Genomic DNA, 9,307 nt, shown 5'->3' on the forward strand with positions numbered 1-9,307 from the left:
TCCGGGACGGTCTTCGGTCGAAGGGTCCCCAGACACTAAGTCCGAAGAGGCACTGGCTCCCTCCCACATGGAGGGAGAGGATGAGGAAGATGAGGAGGAGTTAAGTGACTCCTCCTACACGAAAAAAGAGAGCGACGTCCGAAGATGCCAAGGGAGATCAAGCTCCTGTTGCCTCGAAGAATCCACGTAGGGACCCTATGGCCCTCTTCGATGACATTCCAGACTCGGATGAGGAGTCCGCGGATGAGGCACCAGTCCCTCGAAGGACGCTCGGGGTGAAAGCCCAAGCCAGAAGGCATGTACAAAAAATCCGAGTATACCTTCCCTATAATTTCCGCGGTTCAAATTAGGCTAACATTCCACATTACATCCCACAACGTGATTTTCCCACCGATCAAGTTTCAGAGGGGGATTCCCTACTAGCCAATCTGGCTGAAAGCGGGACCGTCTCGCCTCACACACCTCCCCTGTAGCCGAGGGGACTGGGGATGTGGTATCCAGGAGGTCCCCTGTGCCAGATACGATCACCGGGGGTGACTATATTATGGACGAGGCCAACACTTTGGCCACAAAGGATGACGAGGATTAACTCGCCCTGGCGACAAAGGAGGGAGGGTCTGGACCCTTTGGGTCTCCTCCGAAGACAACTCCCGAGGGTCTTCCCCCTCCGATTCAGCAGTAGTAGTCTCTCCGCAAAGGAAGACTACTATGGCACACTCAGAGCCATCCACGACGGAGCCATTCTGAACTGGGTGGCAAAACCTAAGGGAGAAAGGTCTGAATGATCCTTCCGTCCTAGAAGAATGCCGCACTCATCTGAGTGCGGTTTTGCAAAGCATTCAGTCTGTTGATAACGGTCTGAAAGGAGCTTTCAACGCACTACTAGCAGGCATCAAGGTAATCCGCATACGTTTCCATTTGCGATTATCCATTGTCTAAAAGTTCTATTATGCTGAGTAGCCCCCAAGCCCTTTGTGAGTTTCAAAGACTCATGTGGGGGTTAGAATGATTCAGAAACAGTGCATGTAGCCCCCAAGGCTCTGGTGGGTTGATGAGAACGCACTTTGGACAAAAGATTCTGAAAGAATCTAAAAACTAACAAAATATGTTATTTCGCAGGCCTCTACATTAGCCGCAACCCCCAACTATATAGAGTTGGAGGAGATGAACCAGAAACTAAAAGTTTCTGAAGAGGAGATGGATCGCAAAAACAAGCATTTTGAAGACGCTCAAAGTAAGTGTGCAAGCTTTAGCTCTCTTATTCAACTATTTGCAATATTTGTCTCTAAATTAGTGTTATCCAAATGACTATCACAGTTGCTGCTCCTGACGTTGATCGGCTCAAAGATGAACTAGGCCAAGCCAAACAAGAGGGCGATGAACAGAGGGGAGCGGTCATACATGTAAAAGCTATCAAGGATAAATGTGAGGCCAGTCAGGGAAGTTCAACAAGAACTTAAGGAGGCCATCGCGAAGAATGAGGCCCTTGAGCAGAAATAAAAAGAAAAATCGACCGAACTGACATTGGTCACCTCCGCGCTCCAGGTTGCGCGGAAGGAGGCACACAATCTCCAGAAGGAGGTCCATCAGATCAAGAAAATCATGGCTGGTAAGCGATATTTACTACAATGTGCCTTTGGCAGGTGAAGATTTGTATCTCTTAACCGAATATGGAGTTCTCCACGTGTGATTGCTGATCTGCCGAAGAGTGTGGCAGAGGTTGAGAAGTACTATGCTTCTCAGGAGGGCGCGGCACAACAAAGGCTCTTCTCAGCATAGTTCGGAAATCGGGAGCATCCTCAACTCGCATCTGATCAGTTGAAGCAGCTGATGGAGCTGCACAAGATGACTGAGCCTGCCATGAAGGACTTGTGCATCACGTTGTAGTGAGCCAAACCGTTGCCCAATAGCTACTTTCGCTTGGTTCAAAACCTAATTGTTATGTCACCTCGAATCAATGTCTCGAAGCGTTCAGTTTGCATCGAAGGAGCTCGTATGTCCTTTGCGAAAACAATGACGCATTTGCCGAAGTTAGAGCCCCTGAAGATGGCCACCGCACCTCCACCGCCTCGGAAAGAGTACACGCGCCCTGAATGGTATTTCTCCACTGTTATGGAAGGTGCCTGAGCTATAGAGGCACTATGCTCTAATGACATAGTATTTGATTATTAGATGCTATCATGTAAAAGTGGTTGTATAATACAACGGGTTCTAATTTTTGCATGGTAGACCATGTCTTTAAATTGCAACTCTTGTTTTGGTTATTGTGATATTGAAAGTTTCCAGTCGCTGGCCTCAGCCCCCCTCCAGATTCTAGGAGGGTGTTTTCAGCTTTCGCATAGTTACCCTTAGCCAACGTCTTCGCACCCTTAAGGCGGTAATGTGGGAGAAAACCAGGCAATCAGACTATTTGGCTTTAATGCTTTCATTTAGCCATAAGAGCTTGACCGTGGGTGCTAAGTGAAACCCTTCCAAAAATTTTGTGATATTCGTCTTATGCCGTGGTGTAAAAACCTACAATCACTTGGATTGAATGACTTCAAACCTTTCACACGAAGCGATGAACCCCTAACGGTTCGTAGTTTAACACTTGTCTTCGGATCGCAAACCAACTCTCGCTCATCATGCCGGTCCGTTTTCAGCTTTCTCCACTAAGGAACTTAACTAGACTAACAGGAAATACAATCACATCGGTTCTCCCTTTACCCTTTTAGCTGAAGTAGCAGAACATAAATGGGTACACACATGAGTGGGGAAACCCAACATTTGACCAAAGACATAATTCCGAATTGATGCATATAACACATATCCAAGACGCCGCACTCGTGAAATGCCAAATAGTAATGTAACGGTTCAAAAGGGGTCGTTGTGACGACCAAGTCCCCTTTAACTCAGCCGATATGTGTGTAAAAAACTTGTATAGGTGTTCGAGAAGCAATTCGGGAAAAGTAGGAAGCAAGAAACCATTGCAAAGCTCATAAATAACAAGAGCGTTCCATACTTCCGAAGAATTATGAATTGTATAATTCGAACTTCACAAGAAGCTGTATATGTATAGATGAATAAAAGAGTAGAGAGTAGATGTTTACACAGAGTTGCGTGTGACTAGCTTGATTTTCCTATAAGCACCCTGCTGCACGTCTGCACCTTTATTCGTCGGAGAATATTCCTTCGACAGGAGAGAACTTCGATGAACAACTCTTGTGATCAATAGTGGTCTTGAGAAGCCGCCGATGTGTATGTGTGCTTGACATACAGATCAGTCCTTAATGGTACCTATATATGTCCGAAGACTGTACTTCCAAAGGTTTGGTTTATCCGTACATTAAGTCTTATATTATTAATCCTCATGGCTTCCCATGGTATTTTGAGCACAAAGTTGTGTCTTCCAGGTACATACTTTGCTAGAGGAAGGGTGATGCTATGAGGAGTGTATCCCTATTTACCTACCGTGGTATGTGACTGTGGCGGGGCACGAGCCCGTTTATGCTCCTTGACGGATACCTTTGGCTTGGGAGTCATGTCATGAGCCTGCACTTCTGCTGCTAAGACCATACTGTGTTCCTCGGTTCGAAGGGAACATTCGGTGTTACCGTTGACTGTAATAACACCTTTAGGTCCTTGCATCTTCAGCTTGAGGTATGCATAATGGGGAACGACTTTAAAGCCAGCGAATGTCGTATGAAAAAGGAGTGCGTGGTACTCGTTGTGGAAAGGAATGATGTCGAAGATCAAATCCTCGCTGCAAAAGTTGTCAGGTGAGACGAACACTATCTATAGGGTTATCGTGCCTGAATAGCGAGCTCCGACGCTAGGAATTACTCCCTTGAATGTGGTCTCATCGGGTTTGATTCGCACTGGATCAATACCCATTTTCCACATTGTATCTTTGTAAATAAGATGAAGGCTGCTACCCCCATCCATGTGGACTCATGTGAGGTGGTACCCGTTAATGATGGGATCGAGTACCAAGGTCGCTGACCCCCATGCTGAATACTGGTGGGGTGGTCCGTGCGGTCATAGGGGATCGTACATGTAGACCAAGGATTGTAATTCGGGGCTACTCGCTCTACCGCATATACGTCCCGAAGCACACACTTTCTCTCCTTTTTGGGTAAGTGGGTGACATAAATCATGTTCACCGTTTTTACTTCACGGGGAAAATAGTTTTCGCCCTTGTTGTCCGAGCAACGAGGCTCTTCATCGTCCTCACTCCGTGGGCTCTTGGCCTGATATTCGACCATGCTCTTACCCGTCGCTTTGATCACCCAACAGTTACGGTTGATGGGCATAACAAGCTTATTTTGAGTGCCATGTATCTGGCAGGGCCTCTCGAGTATTTTGTCCAACGCGGTCGGCCCGTCCCAATTTCCCTTGAAAGGTTTCTTCTTTGGTCCGGGCCTGGAATTGCTAAATTCGGCATTGACCACCGTGTCATAGTCCTCACTGCTGTTGCGCTGACGCTTATTCGTGTTGTGTCATGGCTTCCCATTGCTGTCCCAGATTGTAGAAGTCCCAGGGTTTGAGGGAGGGCTATTCTACCAAGCCAGCCAAGTATCCTCACCCGCACAATGGCGGGTCATAATGGAGGTAAGGGCGGCCATTTTCCTTGGCCTTTCTTGTCCAAGTGCCCGGGCACACCATTCATCCCATATATTGTTGCGGAAGGAAGCTATTGCCTCAGCGTCCGAACAATCAACAATCTGATTTTTCTTTGTGAGGAATTTGTTCCAAAATTGTCGGGATGACTCATCAGGCTGCTCGATTATGTGGCTTAAGTCATTGGACCAAGGTGGCCAAACATAAGTACGTTGAAAGTTATCTCGAAAGGCATCTCCAAGATCCTCCCAACTCCCAATGGAGTTTTCTGGGAGGTTGTTCTACCAGTGCCTAGCCGAGCCTTTGATCTTGAGTGGTAGGTATTTGATGGCATGGAGATCATGTCCGCGAGCCATGTGAATATGAAGGAGGAAATCCTCGATCCAGACAGCCGGATGTGTCGTCCTGTCGTACTGTTCGATATTTACGGGTTTAAACCCTTCGGGGAACTAATGTCGCATTACCTCATCCATGAAGCACATTGGGTGAGCGGCTCCCCTTATCCGAGTTATGTCATGCTGGAGATTGATCGAGGTTGTACCATGTTGCGTGTCCCGAAATCCATCGTTCTGGTTGGGACGAGCTTGGTACATGTTCTTTCTTGCGAGAGTGTGACTTCTGGATCCGTAAATGGATTTGGTTTGTTCTGCTTTAGACTTAATTTCCTGCCGCAAATCATATCGGTATTTGGGTTGAACTGGTTCCTTTTGCTTGTCCCGTCCTTGAGGAGGACGATATGGTTGATCATCTTGTGCGAATCTAGGTGGTGCAGGCTCCAATGCCTCGTCTTAGAATTCTGGTAACAGGCATTGACGTGGGTAACTCTTGGTTTGCCCCTGTCGCTCCTAGCCATACCCTTCTTCAGCAACCAAGACTTTGGTCCATCTTTCATTAATGGAGTCTTTTTCGGTATTGAGCTGTATTTTCTTTATCTTAAGGCTCCGAACAGTGCAATGAGCTGTTGCGTGAACACTTACTGATCAAATGGGTGTTCGGGGATAATAAAATCTTCGTCTCCCATGCTCTCATCCTCCTCGATTGGAGGGACGTAGTTGTTGTCTTTGGAGTCATCGAGATCTTCAGGATGGTCTATATCCATGTATCCTCGTAAATCGAGGTCATATGCGGGGTCCGAAGGTTTTGGGGATTCGGCGAGATTTTCCATATCCTTTGGATTTGTGTTTTCCCCTCTGACTGCATTCCTTTCCTTGCCCTTACGAGCTTTAGGCTTTTTGTGCTGGCGACGGTGTTTGACAGGTTCGGCACCGTTGTTTTTGGCTGGGGTTTCATCATCGCTTTTCCCTGTATCACCTTTGTCCCTGGGGGTTTCCATCATCTAGACATCATACATGGAGGTGGCGGTCCATCGTCCCGTTATGGGAGGTCTAGTGATTGAATAGTCGTGTGCATATCTTGGGCTTATTCAAAAGAGAAGTCTAACAGATCGGTTAGATCTTCGATGGCGGCGACAAAGTGGGTGGTGGGTGGAGAATAAAGTTCCCTGCACCTAGCTGCATGGCCATTAAGTTCCTGGGCCGGACACCGCTCATCTGAATAGTCAGCGCTTCGGGCTTGGGTCTTTGTCTCATTCAACCATGAGAGATTTGCTGGACTGGCACTTAGAGCCCTGACAGAACTCTATTTCGAGGCTTCGGTGTAGGAAGTGTGTTCATGAGGGATGACCCTCGTGCCCTCGAATTCCATAGCCGGATCTTGGCTCAAGGCCGAATCAAGGTTAAAGTCTATTCCTGTAACAGCCCGGAAATGACGCGTCAGAAGATTCCCCTTTTATTCCATTGTTGCCATGTGATTTGTTTGTTTGTCGCATTCATCATCACATCATACACATCATACGCATTGCATGGGCACTTCGTTGCCGTCCCTTTTCCAAAACCTACATCCGTTATTAGTTGTCAGTTATCTCCATTTTGTTATTGATCATTTCGAGACCAACCACACATGCACACGCCCGTGACATAGACAAAATTATTGTTTTTAAATGTGTGTATAAAATATTCTCGGAATGGGTTGAAAGTTGGCGTGCGGTCTTATTGTAATGTAGGTAGACCGCCTGCCAAATTTCATCGCATTCGGAGTCCGTGGAGTCCGATTGATACCCGAACGGTCGACCGTAGCGGCACCGTCATTGGTTTATTCGTCAGACGTTTTTGGATTTTTAAACTCTGTCACGGTCCGCACCATTTCCCTCTCATCTCAGCCGACCACCTCTACATAGCCCAAATTAATCCCAGCTAGCTCCCTTCACTTCGAGACTGTCCGATCGAGATCTAATGGTCCGAAAACATTCTAAATAAGCTAACCCTAGCTACACGTGCTATATACAGACAACCCCCTCGTCCAGAATTAGAAACCCTAACCCCATGCATCGAATTCTGTGCACCACCACTGTCGAACCATCACAAGCCGCCGCTGTCCCCCTCCTCCTATGCGGGTTGCCACGCCCAGAGCCGGCCCGTTTGATCCCGAGGGGAGACGTCGCCGCCCGAGCGTGACTCCCCCCGAGCCTCACTGTCTGTTGCCTCGGCTGCCCCAACCATGCTACCGCACCAGAGATGTCACCTTGATCAGGCCACGCCCCGTGCCACTGGACCTCTTCATCTTCCTCCTTCTCTCTCTTTCTCTCCCCTGGTCTTCCCTTTGCCTCTCGTATCCAGGAGCCCCGTGGTCGCCGCACACCATCGCCGCCCCTTGTTGTCGTCGCCGCCGGTCGGATCCGGCCACCACTACCTAGATCCAACCGCCCCCGTCGTTTCCTCACTCATCGGATCACCGGAGAACAGCAGCACCGCTGGCCCAGCCTGTGCTCGCTTGAGCGGAATAATGAGGAGCCAGGCGCTCGACCTCGCCTGTGGGCCGCGTGAGTGCTCCAGATCCGGCCTGCCTCCTTGGCCCCAGCCACTCGCGGCCCAACCACCAGCCCAGTATCGCCCCCGACCACCTTCGCCTCCCAGACACCAGCGGGCCTCCTCCTAGGCCACGCGATGTGATGCAACCCCGAGCTGGCCTCTTAGGCCCAATCTGAGCACGGCCCCGCTATCACCTGCCGAGCGAGTCAAAGTGCTCCCCGACGCGCATGCCTTTGTTCGGGCCTATTATACAACCCAAATATATTTTTTTCTGCTCTAGGCTATTTTAGTAATCAACTCGGACATTTTTTTAATTCCAGAAAAACATCATTATTTTGCATTGCTATAACAAATTAACTCTGCATCCGATTAAAGAACTTTATATAAGTAAAATATCTAGAACTTGGTGTAGGTTAATAATATTATGCTTTCAAGCAAGTTTACAAATGTTTTACCCACTATTTGCATTAGTTTGCGTGATGCGATATTAAAATGATTTAATTCATGGCAAATAACTATGCGTCGGATTTCAAAACTGTATACATAAAAGGTTCTTAGAATTTTTGGTAGTTTGACAATATCTGTCACACCCTCTTTTCACTTCACTTTTACTGTAGTTCAAAAATCTGAGTTAATTAAAACTTTCAAAAAACAATATTGTGAGTGCCATGGTTTTCATTGTATGCTTGTATGCTTGATTGTGTAATATCAAAACCATATTTTTCCTACCTAAATATTCTCAAAATCCTTTTCTTATTTCTAATTATTTCAAAACCCTGCTTTGGGTTGCACAACAAGTCCTTGGCAGCACGGGAGAGCTTTCACCCAAAGATGGTGATCTGGTTTTAAAACTATTTTAGCTCGCTAAAACCATAAAATAATTATTTTATGAATTATTTTCCTATTTTAATTGCATGTCCATTTCTGAGGCCAGAAATGATATTCCTAGATGGAAAAATACTTTTCTGCCTTAGAAAAGTCTGAGAAAATTTGGAGATACTCACACGACATATATTTTCCACACATAAGATTTTCAACCCCTATTTATATTCAAAATATTTGAGTAAATCCTTGAAAACCTATTCTGTCTGTTTTGATCTTTTGGAATATTTCCAAAGGAAATATTTTCAATAAAATCCCATAAAATTCCAACAACCTTCCCAAGCTATATTTAGTGGCCAAACCAAGTTTCACCTCATTCCAAGGTGGTTTGGTTCACTAAATAATTCCAAAACCCTTTTTTTCCAGAACCAAGTTGAAACATCTCTACTTTTCAAAGTTTATCCAAATAGGTTGAAACTTAGTAGTAGTGTTCAACACCCCAAATGAGGAGTCTCTGCCAAAAATGGAATTTGTAGGAGGTAATTTACCCACATTCCCTTTGGAAGGGACAAATCTGCCATTTGGGGGGTGATTTCTAGTTTGCATTGCCAAACTCATCCTATGAGGCTCAAATTTGGTGGAGTATCTTATTTTTTCACCCAAGCTAATACCGCTAACTCTCACCACCAGTGGTGAGGTGTTGCTACCCCAAAGACCAGTCGAATACCTACTGCCATAATAGCAAAACAGCTCCTACCCCACTCCAAACTTAAGCTCTTCCCTCCAAACTCTTTGACCAAGTAGCCAGCACCACTCCCCAACTGCAGGAGAGTGGCCCCTCTTTGAATCCAAGTAGAAGGCCCCAAGATCCTCGTTCCAATTTCTGGTCTAGCACTGGCACTTCTTCTTTCCTCTCCTCCCATGGGCAACAGTGAGCCCCTCGGTGCCCAAATGGCTAGGCATCTCCGAGCGAAGCCCTAGGACAGCCCAGACAAGGCCAAAGCGCCCCAGAGCGCGCC

Source organism: Hordeum vulgare, chromosome 5H (genome assembly GCF_904849725.1).
Source record: "Hordeum vulgare subsp. vulgare chromosome 5H, MorexV3_pseudomolecules_assembly, whole genome shotgun sequence".
Classification (NCBI taxonomy): domain Eukaryota; kingdom Viridiplantae; phylum Streptophyta; class Magnoliopsida; order Poales; family Poaceae; genus Hordeum; species Hordeum vulgare.